The sequence below is a fragment of the Phasianus colchicus genome, chromosome 5, assembly GCF_987193195.1.
Source record: "Phasianus colchicus chromosome 5, bPhaCol1.hap1.1, whole genome shotgun sequence".
Lineage (NCBI taxonomy): Eukaryota > Metazoa > Chordata > Aves > Galliformes > Phasianidae > Phasianus > Phasianus colchicus.
In genome coordinates, this window is record NC_143440.1 from 10,047,753 (window position 1) to 10,073,243 (window position 25,491).

Consider the following 25,491-nt stretch of genomic DNA (forward strand, 5'->3'; position numbering starts at 1 on the left):
CTTTGTACACACAACATGGTCTTGTCATCCACAACTTCTCAGTTCTTTAAACCCAAGCAAGTGTGTGACATCTAGCTTGTAATACTCTACATAAAAACAGAAGTTAAAAAGGAGTTTGGCTTGGACGCTGCCTTTCTGCCATGCTCTTCTTTCATTGTCAGTGTTCTGAGCGATACCAGATGCAGGTTGGATTAGGAATGAAGCTTGTGGCCCCTCGCTCCAGGGAGCAGCTCTCACTTCTGCTAAGTATTTCAGTTATGTTGCATTAATACAAAACCAGGTAAGTAGATTGCAGTACATTTTTGCAATAAGAGTGATGGAAGTTCTTATTTTGGCAAGTAGATTATTTGCAAAATAGACATTTGGGGTTTTGCTTGTGGCATATGTCAAATTAGAGCACTTGCTGATCATTTGTTCTTTTGGACTAGACTTCAAGTGTTGAAATGTCATTTATAGAAGGGTGAGTGGAAACTATTTTCCATGTAGAATATTTCCTGCCTTCTATCTATTAAGCTTAGGATAGTTTTTCTTATTTCTAAGATACGTGTAAGATGTGTTTTACAAATACCTGCTCTATGTTTTTTTTGTTCTGTGGTTTTTTGGTCTCTGTACCAGATGTTCCAGTGGAAGAGATGCAGTTTCATGTAATTCATCTTTGTTGTGGAGAGATTTGCTTCACACCTCAATAGCCACGTAGAGGAGGTGAAAACTGAGGAAAGGATAGATTTGAAAGTGTAGGGCTTTTTCCTTGGGTGTTAAAGCAGTTTCCTCAATGGATAAAACAATTAAATAGGATTTTGCATGTCCAGTGCAGAGAGCTCCAGTGTTGCTTTCATGTTAGATCAGAAAGAAATGTGATACAGATTTGGTATTTGCTGTCTTGAGGAGGAAAGGTTTTGGACAGGCTATTCATGTTGTTGTCCTTGGTTATAATGTAATGCTAGCAGAGTTCAACGCTTGATTTATCAGGTCTGCAGAGGGCTAGAAGTGTGTTTACGCACAGTATTTTTTTTTTTATAGCTGATTAATCCCCACTGAAAGAAACTTCTGTGCTGTGCAGAGCTGCCGCGGTGTCTTGGCAATCTTCAGCTTGTGTAACAGCCGCTTGAAGGGCATGTTTAGGAGCAGCCCTCGGGCTTTTTATGCCTAATACTGAGGATTGGTTTTATTCCTACCAGGCAAAGGGTAAGAGAAGTGGAGGGGTGGCTTATAACCAACTTCCACTTGCCCTCTGGTCCTGTGCTGCTGTTCTGGGGCACCTGCCAAGCATACTTAATGTGAAAGACTTCCCAGTAAACCACATTATTTGAAGGTGGAGAATAAGTGTAATTTGCATCAATTTGCCCATAATAGGATTAAAGTTACGCTTTGCAGGTAGCAAAGAAACAAGTAAAACTATGTTGCCGGTTGCTCAACAGTGGGTATTCTGTATTAACTTGCAGTTTGCACCTCAGGAATCATAAAAAAAAAAATGACGGTGCTATCAGACACGTTTGTTTCATGGCAGATTCTTCATTTATTAGACGCAGAATTCTTACTCATCTTTTCCCCTGCTAGAAAGCAGTCACACAGCCTCAGTCCATTGTCTAAGTACTAAAGAATGCGAAAGGTAATTTTTAAAGTAAATGCTTTTGTATGCAGAGTAAGTATTTACTTCCAGTCTTAAAATATTTAAACTTCTCTGAAGAACGAAGTAGCAGCTGTAGTTAACTTAAGCAGTGTAGTTCTGGTTGTTTCAGACCGCAGAATGCTTTGCTAGCAGCTTCAGGTTTTAGCTGGTAGATTTCTGCTGCTTCTGGATTAAAACATACACTTCCAACCCCCCTCTCCCCCCAAAAAACCCAAAACCAATAAATGAAAAAAACAGCCCACCACTACCAGCACCCCAAATGCCTCTTTCCCTACCTCCAAATACAGCTTTTAATGTTATCTTCTCAAGAGATACCTTTTGTTTGTAGTACATTTGAGGCTGAAGTCATTCTGCTATGAATGTTCACTAATGCAAATGACTTTTTCACTTCAGGACTGAGGTGAAATGCTGTTTTGTACTCTCCTCCCAGTCTTGTGTAGAAAGGGAAGCAAAGATGGTCATGGATCGAGTATTTCAGCATGTTAGCATGTAGCTTTGCCTTTGCTCCTGATTATTAATCTGTCCATTTGAAGCCAGACTTTTAAGTGTGTTTTGTCTTTGGCACACTGAGCTACAGCATTAGTTGTTCTCCAGAATATAATGAAATGACTGGATGTTGTTACTACTAAGGGAGAGAACATGTCTACAATTCATCTGGAAATAAAACAGTATTATAATTCAAGCCATATAGGATAAATAGCCTCAGAATATTCTTTATTATGTGTCTGGGTCGCTTAAAAGCTTAAACTTTTGTCATGAAGCATGTTGCTATGTATGAAGATATTTATTGCTATTTCTGTATTCCTCTCTTCCAACCTCATTCGCATTTGAAGCCTTTTTTTTCCTCTCAGTAAAAACAATGAAACTCAGTTCTGGTATGCAATAATTTAAAATATGTAGCATATTTATTCGAATGCCCAACTGTGATGGTTTTGTTTGCTTACTTGTTCTATAAAATACTGTATGACATTAAGTACTGTGGTGCTTTTTCCCAATCAGATGAACTGCTAAAGTTGATGTGTTGCAGTGCAGTACTTTATCTCTCTCAGTAACTGGAAATGATCCAGTAGAGAAATCTTTGACTTAGTGGATCAAATTCCACAAAATTGCTAAAATTAGTATGGAGGATAAATATGCCATATTTAAGCTAATACCGGATAATCTCATCACCTCTGAAACTAACAGCAGTGTGATATAGGTGAGGATCTATTCCAATTTTACTTATGACTTACAATTACTCAGACTAGAATCCGTTCCTTTTTTTTTTTCCGAACCAAAATGAAAGAATGTTTCACTTCTTAAGGTAAAACACTGCTTAACCTGGGACAGCCTTCCCCTAGGTTGTGCACTAATTTACTTAAAGCCACATTAGATCATTCATTCTTTTGTTAATGAATCATTTCAATTATTTGTTTAACAATGAATCACAAAGCAGATTTGAAAGAAACTAGTTGAGGAGTGCATTATGTCAAATTTGCATCATAAATGCCGCATTCCTACATACGTTCGATTTGGTTTCATTGAGCTACTGATCCTGTTCTTCTACTCCAGTCCTTTCTCCCTTCCCTGCCCCATTTTATCTCATTCTCTAAATGGGCTGCTTGAATTCAATCTTGCTGCCGTAGATAGCTGTTGCATTTACTTTTTCGTTCCTTTGGAGTGACGATTTGCCAATCCATTTTTGTGGATAAGAATCTGCTCTAGGCATAAAGTGCACCACCTACTAGCTCATGCTATTTCATAAAAGTAAGATAGCGTGTAAAAGCGTTTTGCTTACAGTGCTTAACATCTACGTGGCTAATTTCATGGCATTAAAAGCAAAATTTCTTAGTGTAAAATTAGCTGAGAATGTAGATATGAGATCTGAGGTCATGTTTAAGGTGAACTGTTAGTGCCTGCAAGTGATCTATGCTGTGGAGGTGTATTCTGTAAGTTTAGGAGTTAAATTGTGACTACCTTCACTTTTCAAACCTTTCAACTACTTTTCCCTCACTTTAACTATACGTGCAAACATTTTGTTAAATGGCAGAATACACCTTGAAAGAAGGGAGGGAAGGGAGGAAGAAGGGAGCCATCAAAAGAGGGGTGGCCAGCAGGGACAGGGAGGTGATTGTTCCCCTCTACTCTGCTCTTGTGAGGCCCCATCTGGAGTACTGCGTCCAGGTCTGGAGCCCCCAGTACAAGAAAGACAGGGAGCTGTTGGAGAGGGTCCAGAGGAGGGCCACAAAGATGATCAGGGGACTGGAGCACCTCCCCTATGAAGACAGGCTGAGGGAGCTGGGCTTGTTCAGCCTGGAGAAAAGAAGGCTGCGGGGTGACCTCATTGCAGCATTTCAGTACCTAAAGGGAGCCTACAAACAGGAGGGGAATCAACTCTTTGAAAGGGTGAGTGACAGCAGGACAAGGGGAAATGGTTTGAAGTTGAGGGAAGAAAGATTGACGTTGGATGTCAGGGGGAAGTTCTTGACAGAGAGAGTGGTGAGGTGCTGGAACAGCTGCCCAGGGAGGTTGTGGATGCCCCGTCCCTGGAGGTGTTCAAGGCCAGATTAGATGGGGCCCTGGGCAGCCTGGTCTAGCATTAGGAGGGATGGTTGGTGGCCCTGCGTGTGGCAGGGGGGTTGGAGATTCATGATCCTTGAGGTCCCTTCCAACCCTGGCCATTCTGTGATTCTGTGGGAGGGAGGGGAGGAAGAAGGGAGCTTTTACTTGAATTGGATTTTTATTACGGTTACCTTTTGTTTTTCAGTATGTTCTAGGTTATCTTCCACAGCTAGCTTCAGTTCTTCACACTGTGATATCTTCTCTTGAAGCAGTATGCCCCTTCCATAACAGTAATGATGACACTTCACATCTCTGAGAAAACAGATTTTGTATTTGGAATATGGTGATCCAACACCAACCCTGCCTGTGGCAGGAGAGTTCGAACTTGATGATCCTTGAGATTCCTTCCAACCCAAGTCATTCTATGATTCTGTGATTCAGTTGATAACCCCTCCCAAAAATAAATTTTCTGTTAGATGAATGTCCGAATAGCATAGCACCAGAATGTATTTGATTCTAGGTAGAGGAAAATACAGTCAATGGTACTTCACAACAGTTTGCAACCAGGAAATTTGCAATGAGTTGAGATTTTCATTTGTCTTGTTCGTTCTGTATTGTTCACAGGGCTTTGGGTAGTTGGCTGGGGAAAGTTCTTTGTGGAGTAGTGGGGAATTAGTGCTAATAAAATGTTCAGTGTTAACTGCAAAAGGTATTGGCTTGCTTATTTGCTTGGAGTCGTTCTAGATGTTTGCTTTTTTTCTCTTTTTTAGAAGAGGGAAGATATGAAAAAGCCTAACTTTCTCTGTTACTCTATTTTGCATGCTTGAGAATGTATTGATAAAAAGCCAGGTATATGTGCATTATAGTGAGGTGGAAGTTTTTGTTTAATGTGTGTTTTTACACTTTTTTGAGTTTTTTTCCGTGTAGACGTTTCTTTTTCTCTGAAGCTCTGTGAACTACGTGAAATCATTCTTTTCACATTCTTACCCTTCCTTTTGTTTCCCAGCCTATAGACATTGAGGTAGACAGCTGTTTCTTAATAGGTGCAGTATTTGAGTTTACTCTTGCTAGGTAACATCGTGGCTTTCAGCAGCCTCCTCTGCCCTTTCCTGTGTGTCTTCTGAAAAAGTGAGTGACTTTCAGAAAGGAGTGAGGACAAAACTGTCTCCCTAGACTGCAGAAGGCTATCAGGGGAAGGACTGTGTGTACCGTGATGCTTCTCTGTAAAACACGTTTATCATCTAGCACGGGTTTCCCTACCTCCTGAAGGGAGTCAGGGCCAGTTATGGGCTGATAAAAAGACTGGAAGCATACTGCAGATGTTAGCCTGAAGGTGAATACAAAAACATACAATACTTGCTAGTTGTGATGGTAGCATGGTTTCTTGCATTTGAAGTGGTAGGCCACTCTTGCATGTTCAGGAACTTCTGGTATACTTGTTCATATTCTTTGGTCACAGGCTGTAGAAAATACACCTTCACTTGTATTGGTACAAGAAAAATAAATGGAAGTTAATGTTTCATATGTCATCCAGGTAATCTAATCTAACATTTGATCAGCAGGGTAGAATCACATCTTCCCTCCCTCCGTCCCTCCCTCCATCCTCCCTCCCTTCAAGGTGCATTCTGCCATTTAACAAAATGTTTGCACGTATAGTTAAAGTGAGGGACAAGTAGTTGAAAGGTTTGAAAAGTGAAGACTGTTTAAAGATGTATGTGAAGATTTGGAAACAACTTGGGCATTTTTTTCTCTAGGAGTTGGTGTGAGGCTGGACAGTCTGTGAGGGCACTAAGGGAGGGATTTAGATGCATGTCTGAAAAAACAGTTGTGGGGTTTTGCATTAATCCCATTAAATGTTATCACAGTATTTATTTTGGTTAACAAGTGCCAACAGAGTTTAGAGAGGGTGCTTGAAAATGCATTTTATTGAGACTATAAATATGCAATGAAAACAGCTAGGATTTGGATGACAGTGTACAGTACGAAGAGTTCTTGAAGTGCTGACCTCTGTGGGAAATGTAATGTTTATTTCAGAAAGTATCGTTTATCATTTTGACAAATGAAGCTTAACTGGCATAAATTTCTTTAATAAGAATATACTTATATAACAGTATTACCAGAATTGAGCTGCACAGTGAGACCTTACTGAAGCTGAAATGGCACGTGTGTAATTCTGTCATGTTTAGGCATTTGCTGTAGCTTTGTTGCAGAATGCATCCAGTGTTATTTTGGTACTCAGGTGCTGCAGCTAATTCAGTAAGCATGTGTCTCTGGTGGAAATCAGTGTGACAACAACTTAAATATTTTTATTTTCAGGATTATCTCTCATCTGGGGAACACTGTAGGTGCATTTATGATATTATCAGCTGCTCCAGAGAAGTGTTTGAACAGGCTTTAACTGGATCACAAGACTGTATTCTTCCCCAGAGCTGAGGCAAGTTCTTTTTCCTCTATGCTGCAGGTGACGAGGAACTCAGTGCCAGGATTTGGAAAGGCTGTGTGTTCTGTGATAGGCATTAAGCAATTAATTGGTCTCCTGGCGCACTCTGATTGACAAACATTTTATTATGGCCTAATCATCCCAAAACACAGTTGCAATCTCTTAAAAGTAAAGCTAGTTAACATCCTGTTTAAAGTCAGCTGTGAGGCTGTACTGTTTGTCAGGGAACACTTGGTAGGTTTCAGATAGCCCCTGGAGTTTAAAAAAAATCTGTACTGAATAAAGGTGACAACATGCATAAGGAAGGATATCTTGGAATAGTTTAAGGTATCTTTTTGATGTGTCATTTCCAGCATGCAGCAAAATTCTTTCCTCTTTGTAGCTGTTACTATCTGCAAGAACAGGTGGAAGTAATTTGGCAGTTTGACACTCAGACTGTATTACACACAAGTCCCATAGGATTTCACAGTTTGTGGGGCTTTTGCACTTCAGCAGCTTTCTGTAAGCAGCAACAGGGCTGGATAAGAGCATAGTACTTATATTTGGAGCCTGTAGACACCTGGCATCTTCAGTGACAGCTTCTAGGTTTGGAATCTGGGAAACAGTATAGTAACCATTCACTCCCATTTTGAATTTTGCACTTTAATTTTAAAAGTCCCATTTCTAATTAAGGCTTAGAGTGGAGAGTTGGTTGATGACATTAATCTGAATAAAAGCAGATGAATAAATCCTAACGTGATGCTGTATATCGTAATGGTTATAAATACTTTCTTAACATTTCTGTTGAGCCTTATGATTATGTTGTATTCAGAATCCAGTTACTTCCAGTGATTGTTGGCTTGCACATTTAGGCATTCATCAAAGACTTAGAGGTCAGATAGAGTCATGGCCAGTGTTTGGTATGGGAACGTGGTAGCTTTATACAAGTGAGCTGTTTGTAAAAGTGTTAGCTTTGTATGTAAGTCTTATTTTTGTGCTTGTTTGTTTGTATGTAGGTAGTACAATTTTAATAGATCTTCTGTTGTACAACTGTTTTGAAATATGTACAAATGGATTATATGCAAAAGTGAAGCAAACCCTTGGTTTTCCTAATCGTTAATCATTTGTCTTTCCTGCTGGTTTGTTTTTATTTTTTCCCAGCATGTTTGAACTAACAGTGTAGAGCTTAATGTGAAGATGGTTCTAGCTTAAACTGATGTCCTTCACATACAGGTGGTACTTCTGGAAGAATCTTAAAATAGTCTTTCCAAAGATGAACTCCTGTCCAGTGATTTTTCTTATTTTTTTTTTTTTCCTTTGGAACTGCAGATGCAATATTCATTTCATTCCTTTTGGGAGACAGGAGTGGAGTGTTGGCTTTGGCATCTTTCCTAGGCTGTTTCTTGAAGTGTTTTCTCTGAGTGACTGCAGTGTGTCACTGGTAGGTAGGCAGCTCTCCCAAATTAAATATTTAAGCTTTAGTCATGAGTAGTCATTTAAAGCAGCTTTTGCCTGAATGTGCCAAGATTAAAAAACTTCCTCTGATACATCTGGTTCTGTTCCATGATTGAAGTTCTTACATGGTTCAAAAATAAGAACATATGGGAGCAGAGGACATCAGTACAGAACAATTGTCTCTGGTTGTACTATTTAATATTTTTTTTTGTCCTTTGTTCCAGAGAGTTAAAATACCCCTTTGGGAATACAATTGATATGATTTTCTACAGAGTTGCACTATAAACAGAAGGAAGGCTTCCTGGGCCTATTAACAAATCTGTGTAATGCATTTTTCATTTGAAGTATTACAGAATCTGTAGCTTTGTATCTGAATATAGCCCACATAACTATGAACACACCATTATGGCTAAACAGTTGAGAGTTGGGAATAGTTTTCCTCTCACTGTCTCTGTAGAAGGAACATTCATGTTCCATGCATGGAGAATGAGAAAACACATGGACACATTAACTGGAATGCATCTGACACATCCTTGGTGAGACGGAGTGTTCCATAGCTGTGAATTGTTTTCTTTTCAAAGTGGCAGAAAAAGTCATTCTGTATTTGATCTTTATCCAAGATATTCTGGCTTCCTGACTTCTTTTGCAACTTGAGAAGTGTTTCCATCTTGTACTCCACACATGTTGTATTCCTGTTACCGCAGAGATGAAAATGTTAAGATGCTCTAGCAAACATTCTTCATCCAAAAAAAAAAAACAAACCCAAAAAACCAAACTCAAACTCAAATAAAAAAATCTGTGAAATAGTCTTATTGAGAAGATGCTGTAGCCTGTGGTTGTCACAAACTGATGTCACCTGACGTCAGACCATTTAGTACAATCTTTAGTTCCAGGCATGATTTGTCAGCAAGCTCATCAGGTGTGCCAATCCTAACAAGCCCCTTTTGAGGATGTTACCTTTCTGTCTACATTGGAAATTTAACAACCTGTTCAACACCAGGTAATTCAGTGAAATCCAGGAAGAAAAAGTTAAGGTATGCTTGAAGTGCTGTCTTTGAGAATTCAAGCCTTTTACATACGGCCTCTCGTGCGAGGGAAATGAAGTTAAGATGTCAGAACGAAGACATTAGCAGTCATCCTCCGTAACTGTGGGTTCTAGATTTGCCTCCATGAGAGCTGCATTCCTTATCTCTGGCTACAATTCAGGCGTTCAGCCAATGTGGGTTGGTTTCAGTATGCTATCACAGAAAAATAATGTAGATTTATTTCATTTTATGCAGATTCATTGTTGCTTTTCCAATGAAAATTCCTCACTTTCATGAAAATAGTACCTTGGAACCTTTCCAGAATGTGAGGAGGATGTACTGCATGGGTGAGACTTGCTGAAGTAAGTTGAGGGTGCCCTTTGGTGTGGGAATGGAACTGCACTTTGTGGTCGTGTTCTATCATCTGTCTGCACTTTGGATGCCAGTGCTTTTTAAGAAAATCCGACTAACTTTCTTGTGTTCTCTACGTGGTGAGCTCACCGTAGCTAGCAGCTGAAGCCCTACCCCATTCCTTCACAGTGGGGTGGAGGAGAGAAATTGAAAGCCAAAATTGAGACAAAACTGTGGCTCAAGATAAAGACACTTAAGTGAAGAAAAAAAATGAGCAATGCAAAAGTAATCAATCACCATCTTTCACCAGCAAACCAAAACCCAGCATGGCTCTGACCAATGTCTGCTTTGTAAAAACATCCCTAGTTTTATTGCTGAGCATGACTATTCAGTAGTGGAACATTTCTTTGGTCACTTGTGTCAGCTGTCCAAGCTGTGTTGCTTCCTAACTCCTTGTCCACCCATAACCCTGCTCACTTTGGGGGTTGGAGAGAAAACAGAGAAGGCCTTGACACTGCAACACAAACATTGGTGTGCATCAATGCTGGTTTAGTCACAAATCTCATACGTAGCATCATGTGAGCTGCTGTGAAGGAAATTAACTTTATCCCAGTCAGACCCTGTACTCTCTGTCCCAGAAAGCCTCCGAATTTTGTTGTTTCTCTGCTCTCAGAGTAAATGGTGAATTTGGGGTAATTGGTGCCTAAGGGGTTTTTAGGAAGTGAACTCTTGCTTTAATTCTTCTTAAGGATTGACACTTCTTATGGAAGTTGCAGGTTCAAAAGCAGAGATCTTAAGCACAAGGCTGATTTCAATGAAGGCATTTGTTCCTTTGCCTCAGTGCAGTTGAGCTGTCAGATTATTTCACTCAGCTTTCCTGAAGTGAACAGGCTGTTCTTCTTTGACTTCCTGCCCACTGAAACCAGACAGAATTACTTCTTACTCCAACTTGTCTGCAGGACATTTCTTCAGGAGTTATTATAGAGACCTAGATGATATCAGTCTGTGGAGTTATCTGTTAAAATGAGTGTGTGCAAAAGCTGAACACTGCGCCACTGCAAGTGGCATGGAAATTGGGGTTACTCTTGAATACTTAATGAGGAGAGATCTTCTTCCTATTAAACAGATTCTAGTCTTTAAGTTTCGTTCTGTGATTGCATACTCAGCTAACCACTACGGTAAATCAATAAGTCTTCCCTCTAAGACAGATGACCCGTTTACTTTATGTGACTCATTGCACCAAATGTTACCTTGGATGACTTCAAGTATCTGGATTCTTGAGTTCTCCTGGCAAGCATTCCCTCAGCAAGTGGGTCAACATTGCTTATGTTTGCTGTGATAATACTGTTTGGTACTTGTACTTCTCTGAATCTTCCAAAGCAGTGACATCATATGTGTTTCATGAGAGTTGGAAAGCTCATTTTCACTGCTCTGATTTGCAAGGGCTGTGGTCTTGGTTAGAAGTTTTATTTCAATGCAGTGTGGCTCTGGGCTTTTTTAAATGAGGAAAAGCTTAGATATTATTAACATCACCTTCTTACTGGGTTAACAGGTAACATGATGCAGATCCTTTCCCTTTTAGTAAGCCAGCTCTTTGGAGGCAGAGGTGGGATAGGTGCATGGAAGATTTGTTTGTCAACAGTTCACCCATGTAGGACTTCAAACTGATACACAAATTTGGCATGCCACGCTTATAAACCATGAGCTGCAGACATGATAACCTGCTAATGATTTTGGAATTGGGATGTTGTCCTGCTTTCCTTCCTACAGCAACTGCAAGGTCTTCTGCTTGTAAGTGAGTTTGTAATTGAGCTTCCTTGGATGCACTCCTCATTACATCAGGGTGTCTAGCCATGCTTACGTTTATCTGGTTCCATTGTTAAAGATCTTTCTAGCTCATGGTAAGATAAGGTATGTCACTGATAATCCACTTGCTTGTATATAGGTGAGATGGTTTTAAGATTTGGACCTGCAGTTCTTCGTCAGGAGGCTTCAGTTGTTACTCCCTTGCTAGCTGTTACAGGTCATGTTATTAAAGTTAGAATGCTGTACCTCTCAGGCTGTCTTTTTGTCAAAACAAAAAAAATCAAGCTTGTAAATGACAAAGGGACATCAACAGTGCATTTATAGGTGCATGCTAGGTGGATTACTTTGAAGCATGATGTGCCAGCCAGTTACAGCCAGTTTGTGAAGGGGCACCTATCTTATGGTGAAATAGCAGTTTTAATAAAAAGCTCCTCTGACTGTCTTAGGTCTTATTTCATGTTGATTTCTTCTCATCTGTGTTTCTTGATGGGGTTCATTTATAGCTTTTCTTCAGCAAGGGCTTTGTGTTATCTTTAGGACCTTCCCCTAATGTTACCTATGGTCCCCTTTTAACCTGTACCACATCTCTCCCTTTCTTAGGTGGCTCCTTTTAGTTTTTGTGGTTTTGTGTGTGAAAGGGGTAGAAGAGATTAAAGGTTTAACCTTGTAGTCTAACCCACACACGTGTGCACCTTTTTTTGCAAGACGAGGTAGTCTGGTTAAATGCATTGCTCATTAGTATTCTCCAGCTTCAAGTCATAGGGTGTTTTGTACTGCGTGAGCACCTTGTAGCTTAAACTTTGGTTCCTGGTAAGTAAGCTGCCCGTAGCAATATTCCTTCTCTGTCGTTTCCTGTCATTGCAAGTGGAGCATAATTTCCTGTTGCAGTTCTTGTCATTTGCCTTCTTCCATCTCAAGTAGCTGAACTGCTACTCTTTCTGAATTGGAATTCATAGTAGATCATTTAATTTATATTGTGGTATGACTTTAGAAGTATGTATGAGTATTCTTAGCTGCTTTTTTTCTTCAGAACTACCATAAATAAAAAATGCTGTTGGAGAATCACTGACTAATGTCTTTTGTCACTGAATTCCTCCTGCTTTTATGTTGAGAAAGCATTCTATATGTGGACTATATAAGAATCCCTCAAAACTGAAGAGAGTTATTTATTGAGGTTTAAATAATGTCTATTATTAGGCTATAGCTGAGAACAGATCTTGGTAAGAATTTTTTTTGTCTTGTTTTGTTTTTTTGTGGCAATAGCACTGCTTAATAAAAATCAAATGGCTTTTGTATGAGTTCGTATTGATGGCAACTCAAGAACTTAAACCCATTAATGGAGATGTTTCACTGAGACACAGAGTGGTTGTACTGATGTTTTGTATAAAACTTTGTCACTTACTTGTGGTTTTGAGTGATTATTTCTCCACATATAACATAGGATAGCTCTGTTTTGACAATAGTCAAAACCATAGTAACCAAATGTAGTGTTGACCTTTATTGAACGTTCAGAGGTATTATGATGGAAAGTATTTTATAAGTTGAAGTCTAACATCCGGAACGAAGAAAATATCTTTTAAGTACAGCTCTTAGACTGAAGAGAAAATATTAGGCAAAGTCTTTGGGAATGAAACAGCTTCTCTTTAAATCTAGTTGTTCAGACAAGAGTGGTGTTTAGTACATGCAGCAGTGAGGTTCAGGGCTGCATCAGTGCTTGGCACAGGATAGCATCTTATACTGCGTTAACGATGCAGATCCATCAATTAAAGAAGCTGCCACTGTAAGATTCTAAAGTAAGCTGTAGTAGTAGACAATACAGATGCTAGTCCTTTCTGAACTAGTAGTTCCTGAGGCACTGTTGCCAACATAGGAAACCAAACCGAACCAAAAAACCTCAAATGTGAAGCTGACAGGATTCTGTCCTGACAAAAATGCAGTAGCCATTATTGGAGCTGTGCTGATGTGCATTACTGTCGTTTGATTAACGAGATCCTGCCTATGAAGTGTCCTTAGAGCCAGGGTAACTTGGGGAAAGAAAAGCTGAAGGATGTGAACTTATAATTCCTCTTCTGTATGAATATCTTGAGCACTGCATATGAAATCTGAATCTGTTTTTGCTTTCTTTATTTTCTACGCTTAAAGAAATTGTCTCTTTCTTCCCCAGACTCCTACTGAAGCACTCTTGAGTACCCTGTACGATTGTTCATATGGAGAGGAGGGTAATACAGCCTTTGACTGCTATCAGTACTGCTGTGGGAGTTGAAGTAGCGTGTAGAATGCTGTGCAGTGTGTTAGCCACAGAGAGAGCTGTGGTGATGAGTAACTCAAACAACACCTTTCTACTTGGTAGAAGAGTTAGAAGAATATCTTCAGCTATTTCTGTTCTGATTGTGAATTTACCTTACTGCTCAGGTAGATTTGATGTTAGCATCAAACCAGTTAAGATGTCAGAAACCAGACTGTGCTGAACTGCTTCGTTAACAAGCTGATCTTCAAGGACATGCATATAACTTAATTCTGAAGAAAGAACTTTTTTGAACATTTAAGTAAATTTTCAGGCATTAAATTTTTAAATAATGACAAATGGCTTGGCATTAAAGCATTGGTTGGTACATTTTGTTGGCTTTAAGAGGGTAAAAAAAAAAAACCCAACCCTCTCTTACAATTAACATTTAATACTTTATAGATAACTGTGAAACACTTGGCTACCAAACTGTTTTAATGTCATTAATGGAATGTGTTGCTGCAGCCATTTATCTCTTATTTTTTGCATAGGGTCAGTTATAACAAGCCATTTAACCTTGTAACTATGTGTTTCTTTTCTTACAATGCCCATGGTCTTTTCACAGGTCGATTTGCTTCAATGGATATATGAAGATCTAAGGAAAGGTAGAATACACTCAGTTTACAGGAAAAAAAAGTAATTCTGATTTGTAATGAAAATAAATATTTCACTGAAAGAGTCCAAAACTTGAAGTTCAAGTATGTGAACTCAGTGGGGCTAGGGCTATGTTCTACTGCTGTATTTGTTCTTTATGGCATGGGAATTCTCTGCAGGGTCTTTCTCTGTCTCAAAAAATGTACTCCGTGCTTGCTTATCGTTGGGCTGTATGTTGGTGAGCCCTACATTGAACTGAAGTTATCAGCCAGCTCTGGAAGCGTTTTGCTTACTCTTTTGCAACACTGCATTCCCTGCTAATTAGATATATCCGACTCCCTGGTGCCTTTAAAACAAGTCAGAGCTTGAGAAGGCACATTTGGTCTTGTACTGTGACATTTTTGCTCATCAGCAACATATTCAGGTGATAATTCATGCTGGCAATTCATGCTTTCCAAGATAGATTGTGGTAGGGATAAAATTCTTCGTGTAGCCTTAATATTTGCGTGAAATCCCTCTGACAGGAGATCTGAAATGCTGTTAGACAAACCATTGTCATTTTTAGAGCTAAGTGGTATCTGTTGGTTGTTGGTTTTTTTTTTCCCCTCCTTCCTCTTAGTGGTTATTTATGAGCCTTTCCAATAGGGAAAATATTTTATATATGTTCTGAGAAACCCATTTGCTTTGCATTATTTCCACTTCATAGATGTAATAGGCATGAAATTTTCCTCTTTCATTTTGGAATGTTCTTTTGAATCACCATTTTAATGAGAATTTGTTTCAAAGCGCTTTTCTTTTTGACAGAATTCGAGCTCTGTCTCCTTCCCTGAAACAAAACCACTTGTCCAGACCATTGAATACAAATCTGTGCTTTGAAGGAAGTCTTACTGTTGGCCTGAAATGTCTTTGTCCAAGTCTTCATAGAATTTTTTACAGATGATGAGCCATGCATGCATATACTCCTATGTGTCCAGTTTTACTGGTCTTATTCTACTATAGAGTTGGCTTTAGCATTACTTAGGAAAGCATTTCCTGAGCTCAAGACAATTTCTGTAAAAGAAAATCTTCCTTGTTTGGATCTTAGAATAAGGAATATGAAAAGTAAATATTCTGAGCGATGCACTGAGTATCGTAATAGCTATATGTTATTTATGTAATTCAGGTTTTGCATTTCAACTCCTAGCTAACAGCTGAAGAGAGAATGCCTAAGACTCACTTTCTGCAGCTGGTTTGCTAAGAAAGGGTAAAGACAGCCTATGAGAGCAGTTCTGTAAGGAGGGAAGGTACTGAGCTTTGTGGAAACTTTATTTCTGTGTTGAGTTAGTGCCACAGCAGAACTGTGTGTTTATTTTGTGTTAGAAAAAACACACAGAGTAATAAAAATGCTATTGCATAGCAGACTGCCTGTTGAGGAGGTTTTACATATGCAGAAAAGATTATCTGCATGTAGATCATCTTAAGCTGAGATTGTAACAGCTGGGATCAAGCCCTTTGGGAATGGCTTGTTCATCACAGTGCAACTTGTTCTTCCTTCTTCCACTTCATTTTGCTTTGTCATGTTGGGTTTTTTTTTGTTTGTTTCTTTTCTGTTTTTCTGTTGGTTTATTTTGTGGGTTTTTTTTTTTGTTAACTCGGTTTTTCCCTTGCTCTCTTATTTGTTAATCAGCAGTTGTTTATGAAAATGGAATTGCAATGTTAAGAAACACGTTTTTAACTTCACGAGCTTTTAGTCTGCAATTGCTTAAATTCTGTAAATTCTATAGAATGTGAAAAGACCAACTAAAATTTTGATTTCAGAATCATATATGTGGTTTTCAAAGTGAGTAATTACGATACTGTATACAGTATTTAAATTGAAATTACTTGGAACAGTGCTGTCTTTTTTCTTGCAGTCACGTGACTCTCACATTCCTATAGAATAGCACAGACTTTTTTTTTCCTTGGCTTTTATCTTTATTTTTCAAAGTTCACACAAGTACAGATGATGCTGATAGAAAGAAAAGAACAGGAACAACAACAAAAAGAAAACAGAAGGCACCAAAAGGAAGAAATGTCTCCAAACTCGGAACCCTATTCCTGGTATTTTTAGCATAGCTTAATGTTATGTTTCCATATTCAGATTTCTGGGTCCTAATTTTATTTAGGATTGTTATCTGTGGTGAGCTAGAAGATGTTATATTGTCTATCTAAACAAGTCATAAACTCGGTCAAATGATAGATGTTATTTTTTCCAACTGGTTAAGCTTTGTTTATACTTTTCTAAAAGGAGGGGGAAAAAAAAAACCAAAACAACCCAAAACAGCTCCCCTCCCCAAATAAAGAACAAAAAACACATTAAAATATGTCTGTACTTAACGAATTAAAAAAGAAACAAAAACATTCAACTGTTGCATTTAAACGTGAGTCTTCATACTTGGGAGTCAGGTAAATGGATACTGATACAGAACTGTTGAGAAAATATTCTTCCTTACCTGTTATAATCCTGTAAAGTGATTCAGAGCACTGAGTGTCAGCAAATGAACAGACTTCCTTACGTTAAGGTTAAATGTAGAAAGGCTTTTTGAGAAGAAGGTTTGTTTGCTGGATGTTAAAGTATGGATAGCTTTTCTTTATAGCCAACACAATCAGATTGCAGTTAGAGCTCCTCACTGTCCTTGACTGTAAATAGGAGTGCACTTATTTTAAGATTGCAGTCCGTGTTTGGCTAAAAAAAAAAAACAAACAACCAAACAAAAACCACCATGCAAGCAAAAAAGTAAAAAGAAGTAGGAGAGAAGTGTTTACTCAAGCAAGTTTTGCATGAAGTGTGCTTTGTTCAGATTTTGTATGCTGAAGTGGATGCTGGTTAATATGTTGAAATCATGCAGGAAACGTGAAGTTGTTTTCTAGTAAAATTGTGGGTAGGAAATTTTAAAGTAGAACTTAATTATTTGGTTGGCACTTGAAATTAAACATAAGGCAAAGTTGGGTTGTTAGAGGAAGATACTTACTGGAAACAGGAATCAGATTTGATAGGGCAATATTGCTTTTAGATCTATATATTTTCTTTGTTACAACTGGGAAAATGGCTAAATTTTCTTTTTTATTTTTTTTGAGAGCACTCTGAGAAGCTCCAAAACATGGATTTTGAGTACAAAACAGAGGGCAGTTTAGTCATCTTAATTTTTATACCTTCCCATAAAATAAATAGAAAAGATTTCCAAGATAGCTGGGGAAGTCTCCTTCAGCTTGGTGTATTCAAAAGAATGTTTGTTCAATATAGAATGTTTATTTTTAAGCCTGCTCTCTCTTTCCTATCCAGAAGTTGGCAGAAGTCAGTTGTTTGCAAACAAAAAGGGGAATTGTCTGTGAGCAGGAAACTTTCTCCCTTCCAGCCCCCAAGCTTTTTTCCAGCTTCTTGAATATTAGGCCAACCAGTGGGTAGGGAGTAACTTGGAAGTTTCTTAAAGTCCACTCTTGCTTTCCCATGTCTGTTAGTTTCTTTTAAAACTTGCAAAACCATGTTTTTTGGAGGAAGGTTATGAAGATTCAACTGTTGGAGGGAAGCTATAGTAAATGTATCATTAACTTTTTCATGTAAGATTTTGGGGAAATGGAAATCCTGGTGAAATGTAGAGGATGGCGATCCTGAAGGGTTCTTCAGCAGTAACCTTTGTAGTCTCTACAGAGCCTAGAGGTTCTAAAAGTCAGGTCAGGTGATTGTGAAAGTTCCCACACAGGCTCATAAAGACACAGCAGCAAAAGGAAATAATTTTTTATGTACTTCACAATTGAAAAGTGTCATGGAGGTCACTGCCACAAGACGTTAAGGTTTTTGTCTAAACACAGTATTCAAAATGAGACAGCACTTTACATGGCTGACAGTTTTTCAGGTGTAGTAAGTAATGAGTTGGTGATGGTTGATGTGTAGCTATTTGGAGGGATTAGAAACTGGTGGAGTGCTGGCTGACCAAATCATTGGCTGTGCTGCCAACCTGTTTTGCTGGGTACAGTACGGAGCAGTGCATCATCTGGGGCAATAGACCACTTTTTTGTTGTTGTGTTTTTTTTTTTCCTTCCTTTGTAAAATAGATTAATGGCTCTGCAAAACCAAAAATGACAAAAAACTATTGAGACATTTGATGTCCAATTGTACCAGTCTTGGTACCATCCAAGAATTACTGTCTCAAGTAATTCTGACTAATAGTGTCAATACGTGTGGGGTGGGTTGAAATACTGCTTGCTTTTCTGAGAAGCTGAAAAAAAAGTTTTGTGTTTACAGAAAAAAGGACTTAAAGATCATCATTTTTTTTAATTGTAGCTTTAATTTATATGACAGGCCTCCAGACTGTCTGTCTTTCAATTTTCCTGTGTTGTTGGGTGAGTTTCTTTGACTTCGTTAAGGTGAACTAAGTATGAATTTTGTGAGTTGTAAAAATAATATCTGTGGTCACTGTAGGATGTCTATCTGATAGTGCTAGCATATTTATTTATTTGTTTAACCTTTTGTTAAAATTGCTCTTGGGCCACAGTGAAATGTTTCTTCTATTTTTCTTCTAAATTACAGTTAGATTCTCCTATGATAAATTTTAATGTCCAGTCTTCTTCAGACTTTGAGATGCTCATAACCTGTGATGTGCTATAAAGGCTTAGAGCAGATTTTTCAGAACTTTGTGCCGTGTTTTCTAAGTCTATCAGAGAAATATTTTTCTTCCTACAATTTTAAGCTCTCTTTAGCCTCTTGTACACCTTGGTTCCAGCTCCAGTTTCCACACTGGGACTTTCCAAGAGTTTAATAATGCTTGTACATGTTTGTACATGTTCTGTAGGGTCAAAATGCTTACCAGATGCATGACTTAAAAAAAAGAAAAATAATAATAAAATAAAATTGTAGTACTTAGAAATGAGACAATAACTGGCAGATTTTTAATTGGCTGATGCCTGTGTCATGAGTGGAGAGGGCTGGATCAGTTAATAGCCCTTTGAAATCCATCAGTAGAACATGTCTGGAATTCTTTGGTAATAAGAAGACATGCTGAAGGGAAGGGATGCCTACCAGAGGGACCTGGACAGGCTTGAGAGATAGGCAAGTGCCAGGTCCTGCACCTGAGTTGGGGCAATCCCAAGCACAGATAAAGGCTGTGCAAATAATGGATGGAGAACAACTCCGAGGAGAAGGACTTGGCAGTGTTGGTTAATGAGAAGCCCAATGTGAGCTTCCAACGTGTGCTTGCAGACCAGAAAGCCAACTTTACCTTGGGCCATATCAAAAGAGGGAGGTAATTTCCCCTACTTCCCTGCTTTTGTGAGACATCACCTGAAGTTCTGCATTCAGCTCTGGTGTTCCAGAGTAAGAGGGACATGGAGCTGTTGGAGCAAGTCCAGGACCAGGAGGATGATCGGAGGGCTGAAGCACTCCTCCTTTGAAGGAAGGCTGAGGGAGCTTGGCTTGTTCAGCCTGGAGAAGAGAAGGCTCTGGGGAGACCTTTCGGAGGTCTCTCAGTACCTAAAGGGAGCCTACAGGAAAGTTGCAGAGGGGACTCTTATCAGGGAGTGTAGTGACAGGACAAAGGATAATGGCTTGAAACTGAAAGTGGTTATGTTTCAATTTGATATAAGTTAGAAATTCTTTACTGTGAGAGTGATGAGATGCTGGAACAGGTTGCCCAACAATACTGTGAATGCCCCATCCCTGGAAGTGTTCAAGGACAGGCTGGATGGGTTTGGGGGCAACTTGGTCTAGCAGATATCCCTGCCCATGGCAGGAAGGTTGGAACTGAATCGTCTTTAGGGTCTCTTCCAACCCAAGGCTCTGTGCTTCTATGAAAGTGTGAGTGTTTCCAGGAATCATGATATAATAACTGCTTAATTTTTGCTAACCTGTACTGATTTGTCTTCCTTGCTAACATAAGGTTTAAAAAAAAAAAAAAATCAATTTTAATGAATGGAAGTTATGAGGTGCTTTTTGGGAGAGAACTGTTGATTTGTGCTTAAAATTGTTGAAGACTATGTTAGGGTAAAAAAGCATGATGGAGTAAAAGCAGTGAATGAAATACAAGCAAAATAGGTAGGAGTACACATAATCAACTGAAAGAGGGGATAACTGGAATTGTACAAACCAAATAATAGAAGTCCTTCAATTATCAAGGGTGACAGGACTCTGAAGATCATCTTAAATACCCCAAAAAGCACACCAGCACTCTCTAGAGACAACAGATATTTCAGAAGAGCTGAATTACTTCTTGGGGTTTGCCTTCTATACTGAAGAAATGAAGCCATTCTTCCCAGGGTGTATGAATGAAGAGTTGAAATGCGGGAAAGATTCCTTCTGAGGATGGAGGCTTGTATGTCTATGGGCAATCTGATGCCATCCTCACAGTTAAAAAATGTTTTCTTGTGTTCAGATTTTCCTTTTTTTAAAAAAAAAAAATATGTATTTAATTTGTGCCCAGTACCTTTTGTCCTGACAGTGGGCACTACTGGGATGAGTTTGGCTTCACCTTCGTTCTGTGTTGCATTTCTCCCTGCCCTGAGCCTTCTAGGCTGAGCAGTACCAGTTCTTTCAGAGATGCTTCAGATCTTTTGCTGTCTCGGTGGCCTTGAGCTGGGCTTATTTGAGTAAGCTCAGATCCAGGTGCTCTTAAGAAAGTTTCTTAAGAAAATGCCACCATAAACTGTGGAACATAATCTTGGAAGTACCTGGTGATACAAATTTGATTCTTCTGTCGTCTAGCATATTTTGTTCACCTCTACCTGTTGTCCCACCTCAGACCAAAAACATAGGAAAAAATGAAGAGGTTAAGATGGGAAAGCAGGTATTCGAATCTTGGGTGGATTCTCTGTGAAGAGTGAAGAATTCAGACCTGTTAAAAGGCAGTGCGTTGTAAGGAACCGTAGTACCAGACTGTATGGGGATTTGAGGTGAGGAACCTGTCTGTGAACTGAAAGTTGACTTCAGTTGTGCTGTGGTATTGGTGGTGTTTTGAAACAATCGCTGTGTTCCGTGTTTGTTCAGAAACAAAATCTTTTATTGGCAAATTGGACAAGTTTTACTTAGCGTTTGTATATCGATCCTTTTAACTGGTGAAATTGTGAGGCAGTTAGCTGCTTTTACATGCAGCTGGTACGTGTCTAGCAGAAACTGAGCAAGGGTCAGCGAATGTGGAAATATGGAATTGTGGTTTTGTGTTAATAACAGCCACCACAGGAAGTTATCTGTGTTTGACTTCATTAATTCCTGGTTGGCGTTATTGGTCTCTTTCTTCTGTATGATTAAAAATCTTTACCTTCTGCTGTTTCAAACTGTTGAAGAGCACTGATACAAAAAGGATTTGATTTCCCAACAGATTGTAGTGATTCCCATAATACTCAGGAGTGTTTTGGGAAGGACAAGCAGTGCTACCTGTGACAGTGTATCATTCACCATCAGTATGTTTGTATCTTCAAACATGTAAAGCTGTGGCTCTCAGTACGCCGAGTGATTTGGTAACTTCATGTGGAGAACGTGTGCTGGTAGTTTTAAAGTATTTTACGTGGCAGAATTGCTGAAGTTCATTCTTTGTGATCCGTAGCGTTTCTTCTGTGTAGACCTGAAAATGATGCATTTTGTAATTTTCCTTAACAGATCACCAAAGTGCTTATACCCAGGGCTTTGCTGGTATGATTAACAGTACTTATAACTTAAATGTATTTTTATCACGGGCTTGTAAGTAAAAAGACAGAGTTTATCAGAGTTCTCATTAATTTGGAATGTAAGTTGCATTAACAGCTTGCTTCTGGAATTTCAAGGGCAAGCATGAGATGGCATGTGACCTTTCATGGGGAAGATTTATATAAGAAGGGAGTTTAAGGGACTAGGGTTCAGGAACCAGCAAGTTGTGCCAGAATTTTAGTATGTTGCATGTTTGTGTTGTTGAAAGACAAAGATGGGAAGAGGGCAGTGAGGAAGAGTGCAGTCAGAAGAGTTTGGGGAGAAAAGTTGGATTTTCCTCAGTTTCTTAAGGCTTAGAGTGCTGATTTTGGAATTTTTACAGGCTGAAATTCCATTTTGGTCTTGGACAAATTCTCTTTGTGTAGCTGTTGTGCAGGTGATAGAATGCTATGCATAAAAATGTAGGTCAGATTTCCTGTTTGATCAGGTTTCATTCATAATAGAATGGCTTACGCGATCCTTAAGATAAAGATACTGCTGGAGTTCCTTTTAGTTCTTATTTTTCTACTCCTCTTCCTTCCTGAAAATGAAATCACAGTTCATTGTTGTAATCGCTGCTGAAATCACTGCTTTCAAAATTCCTAAATTTTTGAATTTTTATACGCCGCTTTATGTGGTATGTAAATAATTTACTCAAGAATTTAAGTAAAAATAATTGCAAAATACTTCAGTCAAAGAATAGGATGGGTTTTGCAGAAATAACTTTATGGAGATAACATAGTGTTTAATAATAGCAGCGGCAGTGGTTTTGTTGAGTGTGGTCTCTTGAGCTCTTGTTACTGCCAGGCATCTTTTGCATATGTAGTAATAAAAGCAATTACTGCTTTACGTAGAACGCATTCATATGCAGTGATTGTTCATGCCATGCTCATTTGTGTGTGTACTCTAGTAAGTAGTTTGAATGATGTGCCTAATGCATCTGAGTTTAAGCAGTTATAGATACGGAGGTTGCTCCAAAAGTAATGCTTCCTATTTAATTCAATGGAAACTAAAACACGTGCAGAGAACACAGTAACACTTTCTGATGGAGCACATGCTCTGCTACAAAGCACTATTTTTCAGCCTAGTCAACACAATTAGCTATTTTTGCATTAGAGATGCAGAGGTCCATCTGGCTGGCTGTGACTGTCTGAATTTAACACTGAAGTATCCCATTTTTTCAGTTCAAAAGTCTGTATTAATGACAGCCAATTCTTCCTCAAAGTCTCAGTAAAGGGAGTGAATAAAGGAAATAGGAAAAATTCTGGGATCTGTGAAGCAGCAGGAGGCACTAACAGTAGAGGCTGAGCTGTAAGCTTGGATTTATGGTCAGTATGTGTATATGTGTGAGCTTAGTGGGCAACACATTTAGTTAATTAGCTCCAGTTAATAGAACATTCGCTTTGGTGGAGAAGGAATGTCCTTTTTAAGAAGGACATTTAAGAATTCTATGTCCATGAAACAAGACTTTGGAGAAGATGGATGTAGAGTGGAGGGAATGTGGTTCTGATCTAGCATTTATTCTTTTGTTGGAAAGCCTTACCAATCTTTTTAAATTATTTTATTTAAATAAAATGGGTGAAGGCTATTGCTTATCCAGTGGAAGCAGTGGAGAGCGTGGCAGAGGTTATTTCCTTTCCTCTTCTAACCATGTGAGGTGAACAGTATAGTGGAATGAGAAATGGCTCTTTGTTGCTATGTCAGTGTATGTACTTTTGAAGCCCATCTGCTGGAGTGTGCCTCCATTCAGGGAGACCTGGAGAAACTGTATGCCTTATACAAAGTCTGGGAGACCACATTTTATGTCTGACTGCATACCAAAGCATAGGGGTAACTGGAAGGGCAGAATTGTACATCTGTATCCCTTCCCCTCCATGTCTAATTTTTCTGATGTCTTCAAGTGTTATATTTTAATAGATTTCTACACACAAAATAGAATTTTATATTCTTGATTAAATGTGTTTTCAAGTATTTGATCAAATTTTTTTTAAAAATCACAAAAATAGGAAAATGTGAACTCATTGTAAAATGAGTTTTTGTTCACATTTGGTATGAGAATTTGGTAATTTTTGGAAAATTGTCAGTAGTAGCGTGTACTGAATTAAATTGTAGCTATTGATGAAATTCTGTAGTCTTTTCTTTCTGTGTCTGCCATTTGTGCTGCAACAGCTATAATAAAATGATTGTGCAACACAGAGATGGTTTCCCATTTATCTCTATTTAAATAGCCATATGAAACCGATAGATTTCATGCAGTGTAAAATTTGCAAATCTCTACCACGGGACATTTATTTGGAAGGATTATCAGGGCCTTCTTTTTTTTTTTTTTTTTCCTCTCTATTCACTTCTGATAGGAAACTTCTTTCTCCTGGTGCTCGTATGCTGCGATACAGAGCTACTTGCTTTCATGTTTTGCCTTTAGAGTGGGTCTGTGATGCATGGTCCTTCAGGCATCCTTCCACAAAACCCTATTTCTAAATTTGATCTTTCTTTATGTTGTTGATTCTTTCAAGATTCATCTCAACTGCTGTGGGCTTTAACTATTAAAATGCATTTTAAGATGTTGCAGACTTCAGTTTTGCTATTTAGGAACTTTTATGTGTGTTTTGTTGAAGTCTGCTTTCCTAAGTACCTGCTTCTATTTTAAATCAGACTTTCATCCATGTTTATTGTGATGTCACCTTCCTTTCTCATTATCTTAAAACAATTTTCTTCAGCAATCAGACTAATATTAATTTATTTTGTGCTTGTAGCATAATATAATTAGTTACAACGTGATGTTGTAACATAAGTAACATGGAGAAGTTGGTGTTTTTCTGTGGAAAAGGCAAGATGGCTGTAAGAGGAAAGACCCTCTTGTACAGACTGAAGATGAACGTTCTCTCCTCTGCTGTGCGCTGCTTCTTTAAATGTGAAAGACATAAGCCAGAGTCTATTGACAGCCTGCTTTGCATTGCGTAGTGACTCAGCTCACATTGGTCCTGGTGTGCAGCATTCCTTCAGAACAGTCTTGTGCTGTGGTTTAACCCTGGCAGGCAGCTCAGCACTGCGCAGATGCCCTCTTGCTCTCGCGGAGAGAGAATCAGAACAGAAACATCAGTAACAACAGTAACAGCCATCACTCCTTTCCTCCTTCCTTTCCTCCTTCCTTTCCTCCTTCCTTTCCTCCTTCCTTTCCTCCTTCCTTTCCTCCTTCCTTTCCTCCTTCCTTTCCTCCTTCCTTTCCTCCTTCCTTTCCTCCTTCCTTTCCTCCTTCCTTTCCTCCTTCCTTTCCTCCTTCCTTTCCTCCTTCCTTTCCTCCTTCCTTTCCTCCTTCCTGGCAGGGCAGATTGAGATGCAGAAAAGCTCTGTGTTATCAGCACTGCTTTGATCAGAAATACAAAACACAGCATCATATGAGCCACTGTGAAGAAAATCAAGCCAGCTGAAAACTGTGAAATGTTGAGTAATGTAAAAATTGCTTTCAAATGGCTGACACTGTGCATCCCAGAGATAAAGTTCAGTAAAAGTGTTGGTTGTTTTCAGGTTCTTTTCAAAGTCTTCAACAGTTCTGAGGTGATGAGTGTGCAGATTTGTTTGTATGTGTGCTTCTGTATTATTCACAGTTACGGAATGCAGCTGTTGAATATTTGTCTCTTTTGAAGGGCTTGATATCTACTGCACTGTATTTAATTAAAAAATAAAAAAAAAGGAAAATGAGAGGCAAAAAAACCCCAA

General features: G+C 38.8%; 1 protein-coding gene and 1 long non-coding RNA gene across 6 annotated transcripts in view; both read left to right on the forward strand.

Annotated features, from left to right (window-relative positions):
- Positions 1-25,491, forward strand: part of SBF2 (SET binding factor 2) — a 238,479-nt gene that overhangs the window by 15,885 nt on the left and 197,103 nt on the right. The window lies entirely within an intron of this gene.
- Positions 3,908-23,784, forward strand: LOC149917735 (uncharacterized). 2 transcript variants are annotated; one of them, XR_016466694.1, is made up of 4 exons: positions 3,908-9,432; positions 13,392-13,446; positions 14,077-14,116; positions 16,072-23,784. It is a non-coding gene; the product is annotated as an uncharacterized LOC149917735 (long non-coding RNA). The 2 variants fall into 2 exon arrangements; XR_016466693.1 differs by having other exon boundaries at positions 14,077-23,784.